The sequence below is a fragment of the Otolemur garnettii genome, unplaced genomic scaffold (genome assembly GCF_000181295.1).
Source record: "Otolemur garnettii isolate 467f Iridium unplaced genomic scaffold, OtoGar3 scaffold00050, whole genome shotgun sequence".
NCBI lineage: Eukaryota > Metazoa > Chordata > Mammalia > Primates > Galagidae > Otolemur > Otolemur garnettii.
Genome location: NW_003852445.1, coordinates 8,018,540 through 8,026,219, shown reverse-complemented (window position 1 = coordinate 8,026,219; position 7,680 = coordinate 8,018,540). Strand labels below are relative to the sequence as shown.

The window sequence follows — 7,680 nt, the reverse complement described above, 5'->3', positions numbered from 1 at the left end:
TGATGCCATGGGACTCTACCCAGGGGGATAGCTTGAGGCTCCGTCTCAAAAAAAAAAGAATAAGAAGAAATATCTGGATTTCTAGGTTTAGAGTCCAGTTTACAAATCTGTAATTTTACTCTGTTATAGGACTCTAACTTTCTGTTACCTAGTACACTGACAGATAGTCCAAGAGCCAGAACATCCTTGCCTCTACCAGTTTATTCTATTATGAGTGCTCTTGAAAGAATTTCTGTGCTCTTACAAACTCCAGAGCCCAGATCTAGTCTGAGTTTAAGACACTTGCAGGTCCAAGAGCAGTTGGCTCAGCCTTGCAGTTTTCTTATCTCACTTTACTCTTAGTTTAGAAAGTGACTTGGGCCCAGCATGGTACCTGGTTCATCTTGGGTATATGCATCTTCAGGCTGAGTCCAGAATGTGGCTAATCTAAATATACTCTGGAATATATTCAGAATATGCATGAATTCCTAGAATTGATTTAGCTTCTTGTGGTAGTATTAAGTGACTACTTACAATGCATATACATACCTCTGTAAGTTGACCACTCAGGGGACTGAAACAAACCAGTCAATATAGAGAGGTGGTCAACATAAGAAAGTAGGCCTACTGTACTGATACATACATATGGTGTATGTCTAGTCTATGAAAATTAGGTCCACTTAAGGAGTATTCAATGTACAAAGATGCTCAACTGTGGAAGTTAGTATTGCTACCAAGTACAATGTAATAATCGTCATATTAAATAAAGAATTTTTCTTTTATTGTATAAGTTTCTGACTAAACTTACAAAGAACAACAAGGCCAGGAACAGTGGTTCCCATGTGTAATCCCAGCAATTTTGGAGACTGAGGCAGGAGGATCCCAGGAGTTTAAAGCTGCAGTGAACTATAATTAGGCCACTATACTGTAGCCTGAGTGACAGAGTAAGACCCTGTCTCTAAGAATTAAAAATAAATAAATAAAAACTGTTTGGGGCGGCATCCATAGCTCAGTGGGTAGGGTGCCGGCCACATACACTGAGGCTGGAGGATTTGAACCTGGCCTGGGCCTGCTCTACAACAATGACAAGTGCAACAACAAAAAAATAGCTGGGTGTTGTGGTGGGCGCCTGTAGTCCCAGCTACTTGGGAAGCTGAGGCAAGAGAATGGCTTAAGTCCAAGAGTTTGAGGTTGCTGTGAACTGTGATGCCACTGCATTCTGCTGAGGGCAACATAGTGAGACTGTCTCAAAAACAAAACCTGGGGCCTTTGCTGTATTATTCAGTGTGGTAGGCATTAGCCATATGTAGCTATTTAATTTCAGATTAAGTTTATTAAAGTGAAATAAATTTAAAATGCCATTCCTTAGCTGCTTCACTTGACTAGCCTAAAAAAAATCACATTTCTCATTTGCACTTCCCACATTTCCAGTACTCAAAAGCCCTATCTGGCAGGTGGCTACCCTATTGAACAGCACAGATTTAGAACACTGCCGTCATTTTAGAATGTTCTATTGAATAATGTGTTTGAGAAATACTTTGACTCTCCAAACTAAATGAGCCTTTTAGGTTTCATCACAGTATTCTCTCAGTGAAACACATACAAGAAACATTTTTTTTTTCACTTCTCCATTCTAGCCTGGAGTGCCTACCTAAATTCTACTCATGTGTGATTAGAATCTGCCATCAAGTTCTGTTCTTTACTAGAACGTAAAAAAATCCCTAGATCATTCAAGCCCTGTTGGTAGTGTTCTCATTACTCTGATTTTTTGTCTAACTAAATCTTGCCGAGAATTTTGGGAAATCCTGGGTTTTTCTGTCGACCCATTGTTGAGTGTTTTACTTACTCTGTATTTTCCTAGTTTGAGAGGTCATAAACAAACTTCCTGATTTCCCAAACTCTTTGGAGTCCTGCTGTTGTCTACCACTAATTTCCTGCATCTCCCCTACTCAGCTGACTTTTCTGTGCATGACCTACAGCTAGAGATTCGCAAGTTATCTGACCCTTTAGTATTGGAATTAGGAAGCAAGGTTAAATGACCCCCCTAAACAAAAAGGCAGCACTGCGAATAGAATCAATGTTTCTTGGCTTCTTAGTCTTTCTGTGTACTTTCAATGATAGAATGGGAAATCCTTGCAGCAGTTTTGCCTGCTATCTGTGGGCTTGATAAATCATGACACAGTATAATTTACTGCCTTGTAGGCCTCTTGTCATCTTGACAGAAGACAAATCCCAGTAGCAAGCCGAGCTGAGACCCTGGGTAAACTAGGGGGTCTGATGCAACTGATTCCCTGTGAGTTAGCCAGGTACACTTGTGAAAAAGGTATTTATTATAAAACTAACACTAATAATTATTTTCTTTTTTTTGTTTGTTTTTGTTCAGCTGGCCCAGGCCAGGTTCAAACCTGCCAGCCCTGGTACACCAGCTAGCGCTCTAATCACTGAGAAACGGGCACCCAGCTGACATTTTTCTTTCTATTCTCTCTCTCCTACCAAAAATAGAGACTCTTGAAACGTAGTTACTACTAGACTGTAAATACATTTATTGTGTTTTGATGTGTATTTTTCTATTTTCTACCCTAACAGCCAATATTTTCAATAAATATGTCACTTGAAAATACTTTTAAATAGAATTTGGAAAATACAGGAAAATAGGAAAAATATACTCTTATTTCTCTAACCCAAAGGAAAATGCAGGTAACATTTTTTATAAAATTCGACTCTCTACAGGTAGGATTTTTTATACTACATAGTTGTAATCAAATGTATCTATATATCTTAATAGTTACAGAAAACAACTTAACTGTGCATTTATTTATTATTAAAACACCCTAGGCTCAGGGTGGCTCAAGCTGCTAAGGCGCCAGCCCATACACGTAAGGTGGCGGGTTCGAATCCCCAGCCCGGGCCTGCCAAACAACAATGATGGCTGCAACCAAAAAATGGCCAGGCATTGTGGTGGGCGCCTATAGTCCCAGCTACTTGGGAGGCTGAGGCGGGAGACTCGCTTGAGCCCAGGAGTTGGAGGTTGCTGTGAGCTGTGATGCCATGGCACTCTACCCAGGGGGATAGCTTGAGGCTCCGTCTAAAAAAAAAAAAAAACCCAGCAAACTAGGATTAGCAGGAAATATGTCCTAAATTTTAAAAAGTCTTTCTTTTTTTTCTCTTTTTTTGAGACAGAGTCTCACTATGTCGCCCTGGGTAGAGTACCTCCTCAGGGTGATAGCTTGAGACTCTGTCTCCAAAATAAAAAAAAAAAAATCACATTAAAGTTGCCACATGATTTAGTATTTCCACTTCTTGGTATATACCTAAACTTATTGGAAGCAGGGTCCTTTTTTTTTTTTTTTTTTTTTTTGAGACAGAATCTCACTTTCTTGTCCTTGGTAGAGGGCAATGGTGTGATAGCTCACAGCAACCTTAAACTCTTGGGCTCAAGCAATCCTTTTGCCTCAGTTTTTCATTTTTGGTAGAGATGGAGTCTCTCTCTTGCTCAGACTGGTGTGAGCTCAAGCAACTACCTCCCATAGTGCTAGTATTATAGGCATGAACTACAGTACCAGCATTATTTTATTTTATTTTTTGAGACTCCCCTGGGTAGAGGAGTACCATGGCATCATAGCAACCTCAAACTCTTGGGCTCAAGTAATCCTCTTATCTCAGGCTCCTCAGTAGCTGGGACTATAAGTGCCCACCACAATGCCCAGCGGGTTTTTCTACTTTTTTTTTTTCCTTTTTGAGACAGAGTCTCACTTTGTCACCCTCAGTAGAGTGCTGTGACATCATAGCTCATGGTAACCTCAAACTCTTGGGCTTAAGTGATTCTCTTGCCTCAGCCTTCAAGGTAGCTAGGATGACAGGTGTCTGCCACAACGCCCATCTATTTTTTAGAGACGAGGTCTCACTCTGGCTCAGGCTGTTCTCAAACCTGTGAGCTCAGGCAATTCGCCCACCCCGGCCTCCCAATCTCATGTGCTGAGATTACAGGCGTGAGCTGCCGTGCTAGCCTCTACTTTTTAGTAAAGATTGGGTCTCACTTTTGCTTCAGGTGGCCTTGAGCTCCTGAGCTCTGGCAGTCTACCCACCTCAGCCTCTCAAAGTGCTAGAATTACAGGCATGAGCCACCACACCCGGAAGCACAGTCTTAAAGCCATATTGTATATCTCTGTTCATAGCAGTATTATTCATAATGGCAAAGACATGGAAGCAGCCCACGTGTTGATCAATGGATGAATGGATAAGTCAAATGTAGTATATACAGAAATGGAATGTTACTTTGCCTTTAAAAGGAAAGAAATTCTGACATAGGCAACAACATGGATAAATTTTGAGAACATATGCTAAGTGAAATAAGCCAGTCCAAAATGGCAAATACTAATAATCTCATTAATATGAGGCCCTTAGTGTGATCAAACTCATATAGGCAAAAAGTAGAATGGTGGTTGTCATGGGCCAGGCTTGGGGAGAATAGGGTGTTAATGTTTAATTAATATAGGGCTTTTGTTTTGCAAGATGAGGAGAGTTCTAGAGATGAATGATGTAATGGTCGTGCAACAAAATGAATGTACTTAATATCACTAAACTCTATACTTTAAAATGGATAAAATGGTAAATTTTGTATTATATTCATTTTACCACAATAAAAAAATTGGGAAGAAACTATTACTAATGTCACATTTAAAATATAGTGCTGAATATCTTTCCAGTAAGATTGAGAATGATGAAAGGATATCTTCCTGTGCATTACAGGATGTTGAGGAGAAAAGAAAGAAGGATCTTCTTACTGCTTCAGTATATTATTGTACTGTATTAGTACTAATTGGTGCAGTAAGGCAAGAAAAATAAAAGGCATATAGATTGGAAAGAAAAAAATGATGAACTGTATTTGGAGATGACGTGATCATGTACATATAAAATCCTATGGAATCGGGGAGGTGCCTGTGGCTCAAAGGAGTAGTTCCCCGGCTGTATATGCTGGAGGTGGCAGGTTCAAACCCAGCCTGGGCCAAAAACTGCAAAAAAAAAAAAAAAAATCCTATGGAATCTATAAGAAAGGTACTAGAACTCATAATTGAATTTAGCAAGGTCACATGATACAATGTCTTATACAGTGTACAAAATTTAAATATATAAAAACTACTTAGAAATGAACAATCAGACATTGAAATTTAAAATTACTTACGATAATGCCCAAATGATATCCTTAGGGATACATTTGACAAAATATATGCAAGAGTTGTGTATTGAAAACTGCAAGAGGCTCAGCACCTGTAGCTCAAACAGCTAAAGTGCCAGCCACACACACCAGAGCCAGCACGTTCGAATCCAACCCAGGCCTGCCAAACAACAATGATAACTACAACCAAAAAGAGCCGGGCATTGAGGCGGGTGCCTGTAGTCTCAGCTGTTTGGGAGATTGAGGGAAGAGAATTGCTTAAGCCCAGGAGTTTGAGATTGCTGTGAACTATGAGCCACAGCACTCTACCAAGGGCAACAAAGTGAGACTCTGTCTCAAAAAAAAAAAAAAAAATTCAAGATATTGCTGAGAGAAATTTAAAAAGATCCAAATAATAAACAAATAAATAAATAATATACTATGGGTAGGTGGATTGCTTGAGCTCATGAGTTTGAGACCAGCCTGAGCAAAAGCAAGACCCTGTCTCTACTAAGAAAAGAAAGACTGAAGCAAGAGGATTGCTTGAGCCCAAGAGTTGGAGGTTGTTGTGAGCTATAACACCACAGCACTCTACCCAGGGTAACAGCTTGAGACTCTGTCTCAATAAAAGAGAAAAAAATCTTCAGAAGTCACTGGTCTAGTGGGTGTAGGGGAAATAATCATTAGGGGCACAGCATTCTGTTAACATTGTCAAAGAACAGAAGGAGCAAATATGTGTCACTATTGTAGTTGAATTAACAAATATATGTATTTTTTGAGATAGAATCTGACTCTGTTCCCCAGGGTAGAGGGCGGTGGCATCATAGCTCACAGCAACCTCTGTTGGGCTCGAGATCTGTTTGCCTCAGCCTCCCAAAGCTGGGACTAGAGGCACCCACCAGTATCCCTGGCTAGTTTTTTCCATTTTTAGTGTGTGTGTGTGGGGGGGCCTCTTGCTTAGCTCTTGCTCAGGTGATCCACTAGCCTTGCCCTCCCAGAGTGCTAGGATTATAAGCATGAGCCACCACACCTGGCCATTACACAAAAATTTAGAAGAAACAGTAAATATGTACACAAGCTTATATGAGTTTGGCTATCTGGTGACAGTACTGATTCAGCAATGAGGTCTGTAATACTTTTTCTAGGATGAGTTCACGAACATAATTGTCTGCCTTTGTAAAATAAAGAATACAGAAGGGCTTATAATGAAAATAAATATCTCTTTGCCCCATCATTTTTTTCTCCTTTTGGGGGGGCCATGATAATCTCTGAATTGTTCCAATTTTAGTATATGTGAAGCAAGCACACCCCTATCCTTTCATAACCTCAGTCCTATTCCCCAAAGCTAGCCAGTTTTATTTTATTTTGTTTTTTATTTATTTTTTGAGACAGAGTCTCACTTTGTCACCCTCAGTAGAGTGCCGTGACGTCTTAGCTCACAGCAACCTCAAACTCTTGAGTTCAAGCAATCCTCTTGCCTCAGCCTCCCAAGTAGCTGGGACTACAGGCACCAGCCACAACATCGTCAGCTATTTTTACAGACAGGGTCTTGCTCTGGCTCAGTTGGTCTTAGACCTGTGAGCTCAGGCAATCCATCTGCCTTGGCCTCCCAAGCACTGTGATTACAGGCATGAGCCACCATGCCCGGTAATAGCTGCATTTTGGCCACTTTTATTTATTATTATTTTCAAGACAGTCTGAAGCTATTGCCCTGGGTAGAGTGCCATGGTGTCACAGCTCATAGCCACTCAAACTCTTGGGCTTAAGCAATTCTCTTTACTCAGTCTCCCAAGTAGCTGGGACTATAGGTGCCAGCCGCAACACCTAGCTTTTTTGTTGTTGTTGTTGCAGTTGTCATTGTTGTTTTAGCTGGCCCAGACCAGGTTTGAACCTGCCAGCCTCACTGTATATGGCTGGCACCCCATCCACAGAGCTATAGGCACTGCCTTTTTATTTTATTTTATTTTATTTATTTATTTATTTTGAGACAGAGCCTCAAGCTGAGCCCCTGGGTAAAGTGCCATGGCTTCACTGCTCACAGCAACCTCCAACTCCTGGGCTGAAGCGAGTCTCCTGCCTCAGCCTCCCAAGTACCTGGGACCACAGGCGCCCACCATAACGCCTGGCTATTTTTTGGTTGCAGCCACTATTGTTCTATGGCAGGCCCGGGCTGGATTTGAACCTGCCACCTTAGGTGTATGTGATTGGTGCCTTAGCTGCTTGAGCCACAGGTGCTGAGCCTGCCTTTTTTTTTTTAGACAGAGTCTCATTGTGTTGCCCTCGGTAGAGTGCTGTGATGTCACAGCTCACAGCAACTTCTAACTCTTGGGCTTAAGTGATTCTCTTGCCTCAGTCTCCCAAGTAGCTGGGACTACAGGTGGCCGCCACAATGCCCAGTATTTTTGTTGTTGTTGTTGTTGTTGTAGTTATCGTTGTTCTTTAGTAGGCCTGGGGCAGGTTGGAACCCGCCTGCCTCAGTGTATGTGGCTGGCACCCTAACAATTAAGCTATAAGCGCTAAACCAATTGGCCACTTTTAATACTTAA

General features: G+C 41.2%; 1 pseudogene; it reads right to left on the bottom strand.

The window, feature by feature from the left end:
• Positions 1-6,343: 6,343 nt before the first annotated feature.
• LOC111725967 lies at positions 6,344-6,442 on the bottom strand (annotated as a pseudogene).
• Positions 6,443-7,680: the final 1,238 nt, after the last annotated feature.